The sequence below is a fragment of the Lissotriton helveticus genome, chromosome 4_1 (genome assembly GCF_964261635.1).
Source record: "Lissotriton helveticus chromosome 4_1, aLisHel1.1, whole genome shotgun sequence".
NCBI classification, from domain to species: Eukaryota; Metazoa; Chordata; class Amphibia; order Caudata; family Salamandridae; genus Lissotriton; species Lissotriton helveticus.
Genome location: NC_136063.1, coordinates 970,024,381 through 970,043,408, shown reverse-complemented (window position 1 = coordinate 970,043,408; position 19,028 = coordinate 970,024,381). Strand labels below are relative to the sequence as shown.

Below are 19,028 nucleotides of genomic sequence, written 5' to 3'. Positions count from 1 at the left end.
TGGGAGGGGGGAATACTGTCAGGGCTAGGGTGGCTTGCGGTCTAGGGCCCGCCCCACTCTGCAAACAGGGGTTCCTGTGTGGCAAAATGCATCAGTCGTCCTTGGGAGGGCGTTGGTGGCTGACCTGCTTTAAAACTGCTTGTACGTCTGCTTTGAAACCTTGTTAGACTGTCTGTGTAGATTCCCATTCTTTAAAACGCTGTTTATTGCTGTTCCGCCTAATGCGTGAGGTTTGGCACTTGGAAAGCGTCTGCCTCATGCGTGAGCTTTCGTTGACTGGTCGCATGCGTGGCGGCGTGGTCACGTTCACTTACGCGACCGCGCCCAGTCTCCTGCGCTCACTATTCCAGTCAATTCTAGGAGGCAGCAGGTGGTTTCTTTTGCTCCGTTTTGGTGTCTTTGCAGATCCTGGCTTTGGGAAGAAGTCTTCACCGGAGGCTTTCGGTGAGGAATCCAGGGGGCGTGTCAGCTTCCGGCTTCCTCCGTGTTGCAGATCCTTGAGGAGAAAAGTCATTTCGTGAGCCCAGAGGGATCGTAGAGACCTTCACCGAAAGTAGAGTAGGTCGTACTCTACAGGTAGGGGAGAAGAATTCTGTGTTAGCTGCGCATATAACCTTATGGTAAAATTCCTGATTTTCGAAGAGGCAATTAATCTAATTATAGATTAAGTATTGGAATACACAAAAGATCTTTGGCTCTTCATGTTCTGTTTGGCACTCGTAATGCTTCTCATTGCAGGCAATGGTTGTTCAATGTTTTACGTGGTGCGCAATGCTAACTGTGTCGCGTAATTACAAGGTTAATCACTGAAGATTTTGGCGCAATTCAGTATTAAGATTTCTGCGAAAGGTGGTTTTTTCAGAGTTTATGAAAACTTAACTTTGTGATATTTTATGTGTTCTGTACAATCTTTGGTAAAGGAGTCAATTTACTAAAGTATGTTACTATTTCTTTTAAGGGAAGAATCTGTCGCTATTCACAACAAAAGGAATAAACAGATTAGTGAATAGGAATGTGTGTAATGATTAGAATTGCAAGAAGCCTATTGGAAACTTAGAGTAATAAGTTTAGTGGCTTGTATTCATGAAAATTCCCAGTTTGGGGTTAAAGGTCAAGAGACAGACTTTTAGCTAGAAGTATGTGTTACTAACTTTTCCTTTTCAGATCTCCTTCCCTGCTGTTCCCTTCCCAATTCCCTTTTCCCCCCCCGCTTGATCACTCCAAGATTCTGTGTAATTATTACATTCGGAATTGGAGGTATCGAGAGGTGGGTCCTTATTACTTCACGACAGACCCTGAGGAAGACTTCGCCTGACATACTGGAATAATGCAGTTTGCATTATATCACAGTTATTTCGAGTGGAACGGCAAATTCTACAATCAATCTAACGGTACATCAATGGGTTTTGGGGGGGCCCCCTCATATGCGAACATTTTTATGCAGAAATTTGAGAAAGATTACATTTTGGATAATCAAGAATGAAAGGAAGGCATGATTTTGTTTAAGCGATTCATTGATGATATTTTTTTGATTTGGCACGGATCAGAAGATACATTGGTAAACAACATCAGGGTTTTAAATAACCACAATGAAAGAATTAAATTCACACACACAATTTCTAAAGAAACGATTGCATTTCTTGATGTGCGAATCACCATAAGCAACCAAGAGATCAGCACCAAAGTTTTTCACAAACCAACGGATAGAAATGCATGTCTTGCATTCCAAAGTTTTCACCCTGAGCCATTGAAGAAACATTTGCCAATGTCCCAATACATACGATTGAAGAGAATCATATCTGCGGAAGAAGAACTAAAGAAGTCCATTACAATACAGACTCTAAAGTACAAACAGAGAGGTTACCCTGATGAGGTCTTACAACATGCCATAATGAAAGCAGATAAAATCAAGAGAATCGACTTATTGGCACCTAAAGACAAACAGCTTGTACAACAAAAAACTGTGTGTGTATTAAAGTACTCGTCAGATTCTGCAAGAATCAAACGATCCATTAATAAACATTGGCATTTGATACAGTTGGAACCAGACCTCAAAGGATTATATAATGAGCATATTACTTTTGCTTATCATAGATCAAAAAATCTAAAAGAACTGTTGAACACTCCGCTTAAAGATAAGGTAACGTGGAAAGGCATGGCAAAATGCTTCAATTGCACTCATTGCAATAATGTTATCTGTGGCAACATATTAATGCATCCGACCAAAGGCTACTCAATCGAATTGCAGCACTCTAGTACTTGTGACACATCGAATTGTGTGTATCTGATCAAGTGCCCATGTGGCAAAATATACATTGGCCAAACTGAACGCAAGGTAAAAGTCCGTATCACGGAACATAAGAGCAACATCAGACTACAGAATTTAAAATCATCTGTGGCGAGCCACTGGAAAGAGATGAACTACCAAATATCGCAATTGAAATTCATGGTAATCGAGTCGATCAAACAGTGCCCAGACATGGATCCTGTAAAACAAAGACTGAGAGCAGAGTTTTACTGGATCAAGAAACTTAACTCTACCCAGCCTTGGGGTTTGAATGATCGCATTGAACATGCGTGGGTATTATAATGAACTGATTTTCAGCATTTGCTTCAGCAAATTACTGTACCCCAGTCATGTTGGTAATGTATAACGTGCAATTTCCAATGTTTGATTTCATAATTTTTAATTTTTATTTCACAATGTTTATTCATTTAGCATTGCGTAACCCAACAATCTGTTCAGTTAAAGTTTCATGTCATTTTGTTAAATATCATGCCTAACACAGGGGAATGCGTTTCTTGAATTCAGTCGCAGCGTCATCATGTAGTGAAGCCGTAGCACTCATACCGCGTGACCGGAGAGCCGCAACCGCGTTGGCTGCGGTCGTGATCACGTGATTGAAGCTCGGCCCTATGAGGAGTACTGGTGTTACAATGTTGCAAACATTTTGGAACCTTGTGAGGCGCGAATGCGTTTTAAATGTTTATGTGTATGTGTAACGCGTATTCAAGCGAGGCATGTAGTGGCAAATGAAGTGAGCACTTGAGAGCTTTTTTTCAACCTTGAACAGATTTAATGTTGGGGTGGTAGATATCATTGTTTACCGTAATGTAGATAACGTGCATTCACGTAGGGAGATCTGTTAATTTAGAAACAGTACATTGCATTTATTTCACGTTTAATTTTTTGTCAGTGTATTATGTTGACTTTATTGAGGGTGACTAATTTGGTCCTGTTTGATTTCAATTTGCAGACCCCTGATGAAGGGTCATGTATTTCGACCCGAAATGCATTGGGTGTTATGATAAAGTGGATTATCATCAAGAATAATGTTTGCGACATAAGAATGATATTATGTTGCCAATGATAACGATATACAATCGCATAAACTAATAAAGGGATTTGGATAATTTTGAACGCATTGAATAAACGCAAATGAACTTGCAATAGAAAACGTTGTTTTCGTGGTGAATCTGGCGCCCAGTCTGGAGGGTAGTGTACCTAATCTCAACATTCGTTACTGTCGGGTTCTTTCACGCCTTGGGTCCCCTCTGTCACCTCGCGTGCACAGATTGCAAGAAAGGGGGGTAATTTCCCTCCGGATTACTAGGGGCAGGGTACGCCCGGACACCCCTCCAGGGCTGGTGGTTCTCTGCCATGGGGACCAGATAGGCTATGCCTGGGCAACACCTCCCTAGGCCACCCGGGGCTTCCTTCCTCCAGGCCAACTGCATGTCAAATTGCCCAGGACGGGCTCCATGGCTCCTGGGCAGTCGTCCCCCGGGCGTCCGGGACTCCATCCAGGCTGACGGCATGGAAAAGTGCCCAGGACAGGCTCCATGCGTCCCGGGCATTCATCCCCCGGGCGTCAGGGGCTCCATCTAGGCTGAGGGTATGGAAGAGTGCCCAGGTCCGGCTCCATGGTTTTCACGGTGGTCCTCCCCTGGGTGTCTGGGGGCTCCAGGCCGAATGCATGGAAAAGTGCCCAGGACGGGCTCCATGCGTCCCGGGCATACGTCCCCTGGGCGTCCGGGGCTCCATCTAGGCTGACGGTATGGCAGAGTGCCCAGGTCGGGCTCCATGGTTTTTCACGGTGGTCCTCCCCTGGGTGTCTGGGGGCTCCAGGCCGAAGGCACGGAAAAGTGCCCAGGACGGGCTCCATGCATCCAGGGCATTTGCCCCCCGGGCGTCCGGGGCTCCATCCAGGCTGACGGCATGGCAGAGTGCCCGGGTCGGGCTCCATGGGTCCCGGGCAGCCCTCCCCCGGGCGTCCGGGGCTCCCACCTCCAGGCCGACGACATGTCAAAGTGCCCAGGACGGGCTCCATGAGTCCGGGACAGTCCTCCCCCGGGCGTCCGGGACACCCATCTCCATGAGGCCAACGGCATTGGCAAAGTACCCAGGACGGGCTCCATGGGTCCCGGGCAGACCTCCCCCGGGCGTCCGGGGCACCCATCTCCATGAGGCCAACGGCATTGGCAAAGTACCCAGGACGGGCTCCATGGGTCCCGGGCAGACCTCCCCCGGGTGTCCGGGGCATCCATCTCCATGAGGCCAACGGCATTGGCAAAGTACCCGGGAAGGGCTCCATGGGTCCCGGGTAGACCTCCCCCGGGCGTCCGGGGCACCCATCTCCATGAGGCCAACGCCATTGGCAAAGTACCCAGGAAGGGCTACATGGGTCCCGGGTAGACCTCCCCCGGGCGTCCGGGGCACCCATCTCCATGAGGCCAACGGCATTGGCAAAGTACCCAGGACGGGCTCCATGGGTCCCGGGCAGACCTCCCCCCCGGGCGTCCGGGGCTCCCACCTCCAGGCCGACGGAATGTCAAAGTACCCAGGACGGGCTCCATGGGTCCCGTGCAGCTTCCCCCGGGCGTCCGGGGCACCCACCTCCAGGCCAGCGGCATGTCAAAGTACCCAGGACGGGCTCCACGGGTCCCGGGCATTCCTCCCCCAGGTCGTCCGGGCCCTAGAGCTCCGGTGGTCCAACCTGCGCCTGAGGCCCAGCCGGGGTCCAAGAGCCCTGCCTTGCGTGGGCAGGCAGTCAGGAACCCTACCGCGAAGGCTTGGGATGGATGGGGAGCTGGGAGTCCTTTCGATCCCGGCCATCTGGTCGCCCGCGATGCTTTCCAATGGGGCGACCAGATGGCCGGGCTTCCCTGGAAGTCCCGATGAGGTGCCATTCGCCTCCCGGATCCCAGCTAGGGCTCCATGAGGTCGGGTTCTTTTACGCCTTGGGTCCCCTCTGTCACCTCGCGTGCACGGATTGCAAGAAAGGGGGGTAATTTCCCTCCGGATTACTAGGGACAGGGTACGCCCGGACACCCCTCCAGGGCTGGTGGTTCTCTGCCCGGGGGACCAGATGAGATATGCCTGGGCAACACCTCCCCCGGGCGTCTGGGGGCTCCATTCTCCGGGCCAACGGCATGGCTCAATGCCCAGGACGGGCTCCACGTGTCCTCCCCTGGGCGTCCGGGGCACACATCTCCAGGAGGCCAACGGGATGGCAAAGTACCCGGGAAGGGCTCCACGGGTCCCGGGCAGCCTTCCCCCGGGCGTCCGGGGCTCCCACCTCCAGGCCGACGGCATGTCACACTGCCCAGGATGGGCTCCATGGGCCCCGGACAGACCTCCCCCGGGCGTCCGGGGGCACCCCCATCTCCAGGAGGCCAACGGGATGGCAAAGTACCCGGGAAGGGCTCCACGGGTCCCGGGCAGCCTTCCCCCGGGCGCCTGGGGCTCCCACCTCCAGGCCGACGGCATGTCACACTGACCAGGACGGGCTCCATGGGCCCCGGACAGACTTCCCTTGGGCGTCCGGGGCACCCATCTCCAGGAGGCCAACGGGATGGCAGAGTAACCGGGAAGGGCTCCATGGGTCCCGGGCAGCCCTCCCCCAGGCGTCCGGGGCTCCCACCTCCAGGACGACGGCATGTCAAATTGCCCAGGACGGGCTCCATGGCTCTTGGGCAGTCTTCCCCCGGGCGTCCGGGGCTCCATCCAGGCCGACGGCATGGCAGAGTGCCCGGGACGGGCTCCATGCGTCCCGGGCCTTCGTCCCCCGGGCGTCCGGGGCTCCAGCCAGGCTGACGGCATGGCAGAGTGCCCGGGTCGGGCTCCATGGCTCTTGGGCAGTCGTCCCCCGGGCGTCCGGGGCTCCATCCAGGCCGATGGCATGGAAAAGTGCCCAGGACGGGCTCCATGCAACCCAGGTATTCTTCCCCCGGGCGTCCGGGGCTCCATCCAGGCCGACGGCATGGCAGAGTGCCCGGGACGGGCTCCACGGGTCCCGGGCGTCCGGGGCTCCCTTTCCCCGGGCCAACGGCTTGTCAGAGTGCCCAGGACGGGCTCCACGGGCCCCGGGCATCTGGGGCTCCCTTCCCCGGGCCAACGGCTTGTCAGAGTGCCCAGGACGGGTTCCACGGGCCCCGGGCGTCCGGGGCTCCCTTCCCCGGGCCAGCGGCATGTCAGAGTGCCCAGGACGAGTTCCACGGGTCCCGGGCAGTCCTCCCCCGGACGTCCGGGGCTCCCTTCCTCGGGCCAACGGCATACCGGAGTGCCCAGGACGGGCTCCATGGGTCCCGGTCGTCCGGGGCTCCCTTTCCCGGGCCAACAGCTTGACAGAGTGCCCAGGACGGGCTCCACGGGTCCCGGGCAGTCCTCCCCCGGGCGTCCGGGGATCCCTCCCCCCAGCCAACGGCAGGCCAGAGTGCCCAGGACGGGCTCCACAGGTTCCGGGCAGCCCGCCCCCGGGCGTTCGGGACACCCATCTCCAGGAGGCCAACGGCGTTGCAAAGTACCCAGGAAGGGCTCCACGGGTACCGGGCAGTCCTCCCCCATGCGCCTCCGGGCTTGGGAGCCCCGGCTGGGTCCAGGGGCCCGGCCGGGCCCCGGGTCGGGTGCTCCGGCCCTGGTCCCTGTCTCCCAGCCTACCGCACTGCCAAGGGCCTAGGAAGGGGTTCCGTTGTGCCCGGGGAGCCTCCCCTTGCTTGTCTGGGTTCAGGAGCTCTGTCCAGGGCCCCTAGGGGCCCGGGGGAGGGTGGCCTCCCCACCCCGGGCTCTGTCCTTGGTCCTGCTGCGTGGCAGGGTGCCCGGGACGGGGTCCGGAGGGACCGGGGAGGCGTCCCATGCACCTCTGGGCTTGGGAGCCCCGGCTGCGTCCAGGGGCCCGGCCGGGCCCCGGGTGGGGTGCTCCGGCCCCGGGCCCTGTCCCCCGGCCTGCCGCACTGCCAAAGTCCCGGGACGGGGTTCCGTGGTGCCCGGGGAGCCTCCCCGTGCTTGGCTGGGTTCAGGAGCCCCACCCGGGGCCCCTGAGGGCCATGGGGAGGGTGGCCTCCCCACCCCGGGCTCCGTCCTGGGTCCTGCCGCGGGGCAGGGTGCCGGGGATGGGGTCCGGCGGGCCCGGGGAGGCTTCCCCTGTGCCTCCGGGCCTGGGAGCCTCGGGCTGGGTCCAGGGGCCCGGTCGGGGCCCCGGGTCGGGCGCTCCGGCCCTGGGCCCGGTCCCCCGGGCTTCCGCTCCACCCAGGGCCCAGGACAGGTGTCCGTCGGTCCCTTGCAGGCCTCCACTGCTTGTCAAGGTATAAGCGGGCCCCGGGTCGGAGGGCCCGCCGGCCCCTGGCAGCCTCCATGGCTGTGGCCCGGCTGTGGCCCCGGGCCTCCGGCCCGCCATGCCCCGGGCGCCCGCTCCCTCCTTCGTCAGGGCACGGGGCGACTAGATGGCGTCCCTTTCGTGCCCGGCCATCTGGTCGCCTGTATCCCCTCGGCCATCTGGTCGCCCCTCTCCCCTCGGCCATCTGGTCGCCCCTCTCCCCTCGGCCATCTGGTCGCCCGGATCGCCTCGGCCATCTGGTCGCCCGCAATGCTTTCCAATGGGGGCGACCAGATGGCCGAACTTCCCTCAAGCAGCGTTTGATCCAAGGAGATAAACAGTCCAAAATGAGACACAAGAAAAATTCATCTTTTTTCAAAGAATTAAACTTGGCCTGTACAGGGATCGAACCTGTGACCTTGGCGTTATTAGCACCTCGCTCTAACCAACTGAGCTAACAGGCCAATTTGCACATACATCTATTTTCAACATTAAAGGAGCATCAAGTATTGGCTTGGAGACTGATTGAAAGTATGTCCTTGTCGTTTTTAACTTCATGCTCTAACAGACTAAACTAATAGAGTCACTAAATATATAGCATACTATTGAAGATGAAGCAGATGATGAAGTCCTACTGATTGTTAATCCGGGATAGTTGGAAAGCTTATATTCAGCTGTTTACATTCATAGTATCTTTATATATTATCAACAAGACTAAACAAAAATGATCTCAATAAATTGCTATAAATAAGAGATTTAGTTACTTGGCGTTAGAACTTAGAACCATTAATAGATATTCCAGGCGCTTTAAGAATAGTAATTAATTCTATAATTATATCAAATGTATTCATCCAGTCCTTCAAGCAGCGTTTGATCCAAGGAGATAAACAGTCCAAAATGAGACACAAGAAAAATTTATCTTTTTTCAAAGAATTAAACTTGGCCTGTACAGGGATCGAACCTGTGACCTTGGCGTTATTAGCACCACTCTCTAACCAACTGAGCTAACAGGCCAATTTGCACATCTTCTGGAGGACCAGCACAGGAAGCAGTGCTAATGATAGTTCAACCGGGAGATTTGGAAAGCTTAATTTCAGCTGTTTAATATGAATTAACTTTCATATTATCAACATGAAGAAACTAATATGACTTCAAAAAAATTGCAATACAAAAGGGATTTCCATACTTAGTGTTAGAATTTTGAACCAGTAACGTTTTTTCCACGTGGTTTAGCAATAAATAAATATTCATCACCTATATTCAATTGATTCATCTAATCATTCTATCAGCTTCTGCGCAAAGGAAATATGGAGGTAAACATGATACAGAAGAAAATACATCTATTTTCAACATTAAAGGAGCTTCAAATATTGGCTTGGAGACTGATTGAAATTATGTCCTTTGCGTTTTTAACTTCATGCTCTAACAGACTAAACTAATAGGCTCACTAAATATATAGAATACTTTTGAAGAATTAGCAGATGATGAAATGCTACTGATTCCATCCAACCCTTCAAGCAGCGTGTGATTCAAGAAGATTTACAGTCCAAAATGAGACACAAGAAAAATTCATCTTTGTTCAAACAATTGAACTTAGCCTGTACAGGGATCGAACCTGTGACCTTGGCGTTATTAGCACCACGCTCTAACCATCTGAGCTAACAGGCCATTTTGCACAACTACCTGGAGGTCCAGCAAATGAAGAAGGGCAAATGATAGTTAACCCAGGAGATTTGGAAAGCTTAATTTCAGCAGTTTACCATGAAGTTTTTGTTATATATTATCAACATGAAGAAACTAATATGACTTAAAAAAAATTACAATACAAAAGAGATTTTCATACTTAGTGTTAGAACTTAGAACCATTAACGTTTTTTCCATGTGGTTAAGCAATAAATAAATATTCATCACCTATATTGAATTGATTCATCTAATCATTTTATCAGCTTCTCCTCAAAGGAAATATAGAGATAAACATGATACAGTAGAAAATACATCTATTTTCAACATTAAAGGAGCATCAAGTATTGGCTTGGAGACTGATTGAAAGTATGTCCTTGGCGTTTTTAACTTCATGCTCTAACAGACTAAACTAATAGAGTCACTAAATATATAGCATACTATTGAAGATGAAGCAGATGATGAAGTCCTACTGATTGTTAATCCGGCATAGTTGGAAAGCTTATATTCAGCTGTTTACATTCATAGTATCTTTATATATTATCAACAAGACTAAACAAAAATGATCTCAATAAATTGCAATAAATAAAAGATTTAGTTACTTGGCGTTAGAACTTAGAACCATTAATAGATCTTCCAGGCGCTTTAAGAATAGTAATTAATTCTATAAATATATCAAATGTATTCATCCAATTCTTCAAGCAGCGTTTGATCCAAGGAGATAAACAGTCCAAAATCAGACACATGAAATATTCATCTTTTTTCAAAGAATTAAACTTGGCCTGTACAGGGATCGAACCTGTGACCTTGGCGTTATTAGCACCACGCTCTAACCAACTGAGCTAACAGGCCAATTTACACATCTTCTGGAGGACCAGCACAGGAAGCAGTGCTAATGATAGTTCAACCGGGAGATTTGGAAAGCTTAATTTCAGCTGTTTAATATGAATTAACTTTCATATTATCAACATGAAGAAACTAATATGACTTCAAAAAAATTGCAATACAAAAGAGATTTCCATACTTAGTGTTAGAATTTTGAACCAGTAACGTTTTTTCCACGTGGTTTAGCAATAAATAAATATTCATCACCTATATTCAATTGATTCATCTAATCATTCTATCAGCTTCTGCGCAAAGGAAATATGGAGGTAAACATGATACAAAAGAAAATACATCTATTTTCAACATTAAAGGAGCTTCAAATATTGGCTTGGCAACTGATTGAAATCATGTCCTTTGCGTTTTTAACTTCATGCTCTAACAGACTAAACTAATAGGCTCACTAAATATATAGAATACTTTTGAAGAATTAGAAGATGATGAAATGCTACTGATTCCATCCAATCCTTCAAGCAGCGTGTGATTCAAGAAGATTAACAGTCCAAAATGAGACACAAGAAAAATTCATCGTTGTTCAAACAATTGAACTTGGCCTGTACAGGGATCGAACCTGTGACCTTGGCGCTATTAGCACTACGCTCTAACCATCTGAGCTAACAGGCCATTTTACACAACTATCTGGAGGTCCAGCAAATGAAGAAGGGCAAATCATAGTTAACCCAGGAGATTTCGAAAGCTTAATTTCAGCAGTTTACCATGAAGTTATTGTTATATATTATCAACATGAAGAAACTAATATGACTTAAAAAAAATTACAATACAAAAGAGATTTTCATACTTAGTGTTAGAACTTAGAACCATTAACGTTTTTTCCATGTGGTTAAGCAATAAATAAATATTCATCACCTATATTGAATTGATTCATCTAATCATTTTATCAGCTTCTCCTCAAAGGAAATATAGAGATAAACATGATACAGTAGAAAATACATCTATTTTCAACATTAAAGGAGCATCAAGTATTGGCTTGGAGACTGATTGAAAGTATGTCCTTGGCGTTTTTAACTTCATGCTCTAACAGACTAAACTAATAGAGTCACTAAATATATAGCATACTATTGAAGATGAAGCAGATGATGAAGTCCTACTGATTGTTAATCCGGGATAGTTGGAAAGCTTATATTCAGCTGTTTACATTCATAGTATCTTTATATATTATCAACAAGACTAAACAAAAATGATCTCAATAAATTGCAATAAATAAAAGATTTAGTTACTTGGCGTTAGAACTTAGAACCATTAATAGATATTCCAGGCGCTTTAAGAATAGTAATTAATTCTATAAATATATCAAATGTATTCATCCAATCCTTCAAGCAGCGTTTGATCCAAGGAGATACACAGTCCAAAATGAGACACAAGAAATATTCATCTTTTTTCAAAGAATTAAACTTGGCCTGTACAGGGATCGAACCTGTGACCTTGGTGTTATTAGCACCACACTCTAACCAACTGAGCTAACAGGCCAATTTGCACATCTTCTGGAGGACCAGCACAGGAAGCAGTGCTAATGATAGTTCAACCGGGAGATTTGGAAAGCTTAATTTCAGCTGTTTAATATGAATTAACTTTCATATTATCAACATGAAGAAACTAATATGACTTCAAAAAAATTGCAATACAAAAGAGATTTCCATACTTAGTGTTAGAATTTTGAACCAGTAACGTTTTTTCCACGTGGTTTAGCAATAAATAAATATTCATCACCTATATTCAATTGATTCATCTAATCATTCTATCAGCTTCTGCGCAAAGGAAATATGGAGGTAAACATGATACAGAAGAAAATACATCTATTTTCAACATTAAAGGAGCTTCAAGTATTGGCTTGGAGACTGATTGAAATTATGTCCTTTGCGTTTTTAACTTCATGCTCTAACAGACTAAACTAATAGGCTCACTAAATATATAGAATACTTTTGAAGAATTAGCAGATGATGAAATGCTACTGATTCCGTCCAATCCTTCAAGCAGCGTGTGATTCAAGGAGATAAACAGTCCAAAATGAGACACAAGAAAAATTCATCTTTTTTCAAAGAATTAAACTTGGCCTGTACAGGGATCGAACCTGTGACCTTGGCATTATTAGCACAACGCTCTAAGCAAGTGAGCTAACAGGCCAATTTGCACATCTTCTGGAGGACCAGCACAGGAAGCAGTGCTAATGATAGTTCAACCGGGAGATTTGGAAAGCTTAATTTCAGCTGTTTAATATGAATTATCTTTCATATTATCAACATGAAGAAACTAATATGACTTCAAAAAAATTGCAATACAAAAGAGATTTCCATACTTAGTGTTAGAATTTTGAACCAGTAACGTTTTTTCCACGTGGTTTAGCAATAAATAAATATTCATCACCTATATTCAATTGATTCATCTAATCATTCTATCAGCTTCTGCGCAAAGGAAATATAGAGGTAAACATGATACAGAAGAAAATACATCTATTTTCAACATTAAAGGAGCTTCAAGTATTGGCTTGGAGACTGATTGAAATTATGTCCTTTGCGTTTTTAACTTCATGCTCTAACAGACTAAACTAATAGGCTCACTAAATATATAGAATACTTTTGAAGAATTAGCAGATGATAAAATGCTACTGATTCCATTCAACCCTTCAAGCAGCGTGTGATTCAAGAAGATTTACAGTCCAAAATGAGACACAAGAAAAATTCATCTTTGTTCAAACAATTGAACTTGGCCTGTACAGGGATCGAACCTGTGACCTTGGCGTTATTAGCACCACGCTCTAACCATCTGAGCTAACAGGCAATTTTGCACAATACCTGGAGGTCCAGCAAATGAAGAAGGGCAAATGATAGTTAACCCAGGAGATTTGGAAAGCTTAATTTCAGCAGTTTACCATGAAGTTTTTGTTATATATTATCAACATGAAGAAACTAATATGACTTAAAAAAAATTACAATACAAAAGAGATTTTCATACTTAGTGTTAGAACTTAGAACCATTAACGTTTTTTCCATGTGGTTAAGCAATAAATAAATATTCATCACCTATATTGAATTGATTCATCTAATCATTTTATCAGCTTCTCCTCAAAGGAAATATAGAGATAAACATGATACAGTAGAACATACATCTATTTTCAACATTAAAGGAGCATCAAGTATTGGCTTGGAGACTGATTGAAAGTATGTCCTTGGCGTTTTTAACTTCATGCTCTAACAGACTAAACTAATAGAGTCACTAAATATATAGCATACTATTGAAGATGAAGCAGATGATGAAGTCCTACTGATTGTTAATCCGGCATAGTTGGAAAGCTTATATTCAGCTGTTTACATTCATAGTATCTTTATATATTATCAACAAGACTAAACAAAAATGATCTCAATAAATTGCAATAAATAAAAGATTTAGTTACTTGGCGTTAGAACTTAGAACCATTAATAGATATTCCAGGCGCTTTAAGAATAGTAATTAATTCTATAAATATATCAAATGTATTCATCCAATCCTTCAAGCAGCGTTTGATCCAAGGAGATAAACAGTCCAAAATCAGACACATGAAATATTCATCTTTTTTCAAAGAATTAAACTTGGCCTGTACAGGGATCGAACCTGTGACCTTGGCGTTATTAGCACCACGCTCTAACCAACTGAGCTAACAGGCCAATTTACACATCTTCTGGAGGACCAGCACAGGAAGCAGTGCTAATGATAGTTCAACCGGGAGATTTGGAAAGCTTAATTTCAGCTGTTTAATATGAATTAACTTTCATATTATCAACATGAAGAAACTAATATGACCAAAAAAATTGCAATACAAAAGAGATTTTCATACTTAGTGTTGGAACTTAGAACCATTAACGTTTTTTCCACGTGGTTTAGCAATAAATAAATATTCATCATCTATATTCAATTGATTCATCTAATCATTCTATCAGCTTCTGCGCAAAGGAAATATGGAGGTAAACATGATACAGAAGAAAATACATCTATTTTCAACATTAAAGGAGCATCAAGTATTGGTTTGGAGACTGATTGAAAGTATGTCCTTGTCGTTTTTAACTTCATGCTCTAACAGACTAAACTAATAGAGTCACTAAATATATAGCATACTATTGAAGATGAAGCAGATGATGAAGTCCTACTGATTGTTAATCCGGGATAGTTGGAAAGCTTATATTCAGCTGTTTACATTCATAGTATCTTTATATATTATCAACAAGACTAAACAAAAATGATCTCAATAAATTGCTATAAATAAGAGATTTAGTTACTTGGCGTTAGAACTTAGAACCATTAATAGATATTCCAAGCGCTTTAAGAATAGTAATTAATTCTATAATTATATTAAATGTATTCATCCAGTCCTTCAAGCAGCGTTTGATCCAAGGAGATAAACAGTCTAAAATGAGACACAAGAAAAATTAATCTTTTTTCAAAGAATTAAACTTGGCCTGTACAGGGATCGAACCTGTGACCTTGGCGTTATTAGCACCACGCTCTAACCAACTGAGCTAAAAGGCCAATTTGCACATCTTCTGGAGGACCAGCACACGAAGCAGTGCTAATGATAGTTCAACCGGGAGATTTGGAAAGCTTAATTTCAGCTGTTCAATATGAATTAACTTTCATATTATCAACATGAAGAAACTAATATGACTTCAAAAAAATTGCAATACAAAAGAGATTTCCACACTTAGTGTTAGAATTTTGAACCACTAACGTTTTTTCCACGTGGTTTAGCAATAAATAAATATTCATCACCTATATTCAATTGATTCATCTAATCATTCTATCAGCTTCTGCGCAAAGGAAATATAGAGGTACACATGATACAGAGAAAATACATCTATTTTCAACATTAAAGGAGAATCAAGTATTGGCTTGGAGACTGATTGAAATTATGTCCTTTGCGTTTTTAACTTCATGCTCTAACAGACTAAACTAATAGGCTCACTAAATATATAGAATACTTTTGAAGAATTAGCAGATGATGAAATGCTACTGATTCCATCCAATCCTTCAAGCAGCGTGTGATTCAAGGAGATAAACAGTCCAAAATGAGACACTAGAAAAATTAATCTTTTTTCAAACAATTAAACTTGACCTGTACAGGGATCGAACCTGTGACCTTGGCGTTATTAGCACCACGCTCTAACCATCTGAGCTAGCAGGCCATTTTGCACAACTACCTGGAGGTTCAGCAAATGAAGAAGGGCAAATGATAGTTAACCCAGGAGATTTGGAAAGCTTAATTTCAGCAGTTTACCATGAAGTTATTGTTATATATTATCAACATGAAGAAACTAATATGACTTAAAAAAAATTACAATACAAAAGAGATTTTCATACTTAGTGTTAGAACTTGAAACCATTAACGTTTTTTCCATGTGGTTAAGCAATAAATAAATATTCATCACCTATATTGAATTGATTCATCTAATCATTTTATCAGCTTCTCCTCAAAGGAAATATAGAGATAAACATGATACAGTAGAAAATACATCTATTTTCAACATTAGAGGAGCATCAAGTATTGGCTTGGAGACTGATTGAAAGTATGTCCTTGGCGTTTTTAACTTCATGCTCTAACAGACTAAACTAATAGAGTCACTAAATATATAGCATACTACTGAAGATGAAGCAGATGATGAAGTCCTACTGATTGTTAATCCGGGATAGTTGGAAAGCTTATATTCAGCTGTTTACATTCATAGTATCTTTATATATTATCAACAAGACTAAACAAAAATGATCTCAATAAATTGCAATAAATAAGAGATTTAGTTACTTGGCGTTAGAACTTAGAACCATTAATAGATATTCCAGGCGCTTTAAGAATAGTAATTAATTCTATAATTATATCAAATGTATTCATCCAATCCTTCAAGCAGCGTTTGATCCAAGGAGATAAACAATCCAAAATGAGACACAAGAAAAATTCATCTTTTTTAAAAGAATTAAACTTGGCCTGTACAGGGATCGAACCTGTGACCTTGGCGTTATTAGTACCACGCTCTAACCAAGTGAGCTAACAGGCCAATTTACACATCTTCTGGAGGACCAGCACAGGAAGCAGTGCTAATGATAGTTCAACCGGGAGATTTGGAAAGCTTAATTTCAGCTGTTTAATATGAATTAACTTTCATATTATCAACATGAAGAAACTAATATGACTTCAAAAAAATTGCAATACAAAAGAGATTTCCATACTTAGTGTTAGAATTTTGAACCAGTAACGTTTTTTCCACGTGGTTTAGCAATAAATAAATATTCATCACCTATATTCAATTGATTCATCTAATCATTCTATCAGCTTCTGCGGAAAGGAAATATGGATGTAAACATGATACAGAAGAAAATACATCTATTTTCAACATTAAAGGAGCTTCAAATATTGGCTAGGAGACTGATTGAAATTATGTCCTTTGCGTTTTTAACTTCATGCTCTAACAGACTAAACTAATAGGCTCACTAAATATATAGAATACTTTTGAAGAATTAGCAGATGATGAAATGCTACTGATTCCATCCAATCCTTCAAGCAGCGTGTGATTCAAGAAGATTAACAGTCCAAAATGAGACACAAGAAAAATTCATCTTTGTTCAAACAATTGAACTTGGTCTGTACAGGGATCGAACCTGTGACCTTGGCGTTATTAGCACCACGCTCTAACCATTTGAGCTAACAGGCCATTTTGCACAACTACCTGGAGGTCCAGCAAATGAAGAAGGGCAAATGATAGTTAACCCAGGAGATTTGGAAAACTTAATTTCAGCAGTTTACCATGAAGTTATTGTTATATATTATCAACATGAAGAAACTAATATGACTTAAAAAAAAATACAATACAAAAGAGATTTTCATACTTAGTGTTAGAACTTAGAACCATTAACGTTTTTTTCATGTGGTTAAGCAATAAATAAATATTCATCACCTATATTGAATTGATTCATCTAATCATTTTATCAGCTTCTCCTCAAAGGAAATATAGAGATAAACATGATACAGTAGAAAATACATCTATTTTCAACATTAAAGGAGCATCAAGTATTGGCTTGGAGACTGATTGAAAGTATGTCCTTGGCGTTTTTAACTTCATGCTCTAACAGACTAAACTAATAGAGTCACTAAATATATAGCATACTATTGAAGATGAAGCAGATGATGAAGTCCTACTGATTGTAAATCCGGGATAGTTGGAAAGCTTATATTCAGCTGTTTACATTCATAGTATCTTTATATATTATCAACAAGACTAAACAAAAATGATCTCAATAAATTGCAATAAATAAAAGATTTAGTTACTTGGCGTTAGAACTTAGAACCATTAATAGATATTCTAGGCGCTTTAAGAATAGTAATTAATTCTATAAATATATCAAATGTATTCATCCAATCCTTCAAGCAGCGTTTGATCCAAGGAGATAAACAGACCAAAATGAGACACAAGAAATATTCATCTTTTTTCAAAGAATTAAACTTGGCCTGTACAGGGATCGAACCTGTGACCTTGGCGTTATTAGCACCACGCTCTAACCAACTGAGCTAACAGGCCAATTTGCACATCTTCTGGAGGACCAGCACAGGAAGCAGTGCTAATGATAGTTCAACCGGGAGATTTGGAAAGCTTAATTTCAGCTGTTTAATATGAATTAACTTTCATATTATCAACATGAAGAAACTAATATGACTTCAAAAAAATTGCAATACAAAAGAGATTTCCATACTTAGTGTTAGAATTTTGAACCAGTAACGTTTTTTCCACGTGGTTTAGCAATAAATAAATATTCATCACCTATATTCAATTGATTCATCTAATCATTCTATCAGCTTCTGCGCAAAGGAAATATGGAGGTAAACATGATACAGAAGAAAATACATCTATTTTCAACATTAAAGGAGCATCAAGTATTGGCTTGGAGACTGATTGAAATTATGTCCTTTGCGTTTTTAACTTCATGCTCTAACAGACTAAACTAATAGGCTCACTAAATATATAGAATACTTTTGAAGAATTTGCAGATGATGAAATGCTACTGATTCCATCCAATCCTTCAAGCAGCGTGTGATTCAAGGAGATAAACAGTCCAAAATGAGACACAAGAAAAATTCATCTTTGTTCAAACAATTAAACTTGGCCTGTACAGGGATCGAACCTGTGACCTTGGCGTTATTAGCACCACGCTCTAACCATCTGAGCTAATAGGCCATTTTGCACAGCTAGCTGGAGGTCCAGCATATGAAGAAGGACAAATGATAGTTAACCCAGGAGATTTGGAAAGCTTAATTTCAGCAGTTTACCATGAAGTTATTGTTATATATTATCAACATGAAGAAACTAATATGACTTAAAAAAAATTACAATACAAAAGAGATTTACATACTTAGTGTTAGAACTTAGAACCATTAACATTTTTTCCATGTGGTTAAGCAATAAATAAATATTCATCACCTATATTGAATTGATTCATCTAATCATTTTATCAGCTTCTCCTCAAAGGAAATATAGAGATAAACATGATACAGTAGAAAATACATCTATTTTCAACATTAAAGGAGCATCAAGTATTGGTTTGGAGACTGATTGAAAGTATGTCCTTGTCGTTTTTAACTTCATGCTCTAACAGACTAATCTAATAGAGTCACTAAATATATAGCATACTATTGAAGATGAAGCAGATGATGAAGTCCTACTGATTGTTAATCCGGGATAGTTGGAAAGCTTATATTCAGCTGTTTACATTCATAGTATCTTTATATATTATCAACAAGACTAAACAAAAATGATCTCAATAAATTGCTATAAATAAGAGATTTAGTTACTTGGCATTAGAACTTAGAACCATTAATAGATATTCCAAGCGCTTTAAGAA

At 43.1% G+C, this 19,028-nt stretch overlaps 5 non-coding genes across 5 annotated transcripts; all 5 read right to left on the bottom strand.

Annotated features, from left to right (window-relative positions):
- Positions 1 to 10,053: 10,053 nt before the first annotated feature.
- TRNAI-AAU (transfer RNA isoleucine (anticodon AAU)) lies at positions 10,054 to 10,127 on the bottom strand. The gene has a single exon. It is a non-coding gene; the product is annotated as a tRNA-Ile (tRNA).
- Positions 10,128 to 11,571: 1,444 nt separating this feature from the next.
- TRNAI-AAU (transfer RNA isoleucine (anticodon AAU)) lies at positions 11,572 to 11,645 on the bottom strand. Its single transcript has one exon. It is a non-coding gene; the product is annotated as a tRNA-Ile (tRNA).
- Positions 11,646 to 13,742: 2,097 nt separating this feature from the next.
- Positions 13,743 to 13,816, bottom strand: TRNAI-AAU (transfer RNA isoleucine (anticodon AAU)). The gene has a single exon. It is a non-coding gene; the product is annotated as a tRNA-Ile (tRNA).
- Positions 13,817 to 14,601: 785 nt separating this feature from the next.
- TRNAI-AAU (transfer RNA isoleucine (anticodon AAU)) lies at positions 14,602 to 14,675 on the bottom strand. Its single transcript has one exon. It is a non-coding gene; the product is annotated as a tRNA-Ile (tRNA).
- Positions 14,676 to 17,636: 2,961 nt separating this feature from the next.
- TRNAI-AAU (transfer RNA isoleucine (anticodon AAU)) lies at positions 17,637 to 17,710 on the bottom strand. The gene has a single exon. It is a non-coding gene; the product is annotated as a tRNA-Ile (tRNA).
- Positions 17,711 to 19,028: the final 1,318 nt, after the last annotated feature.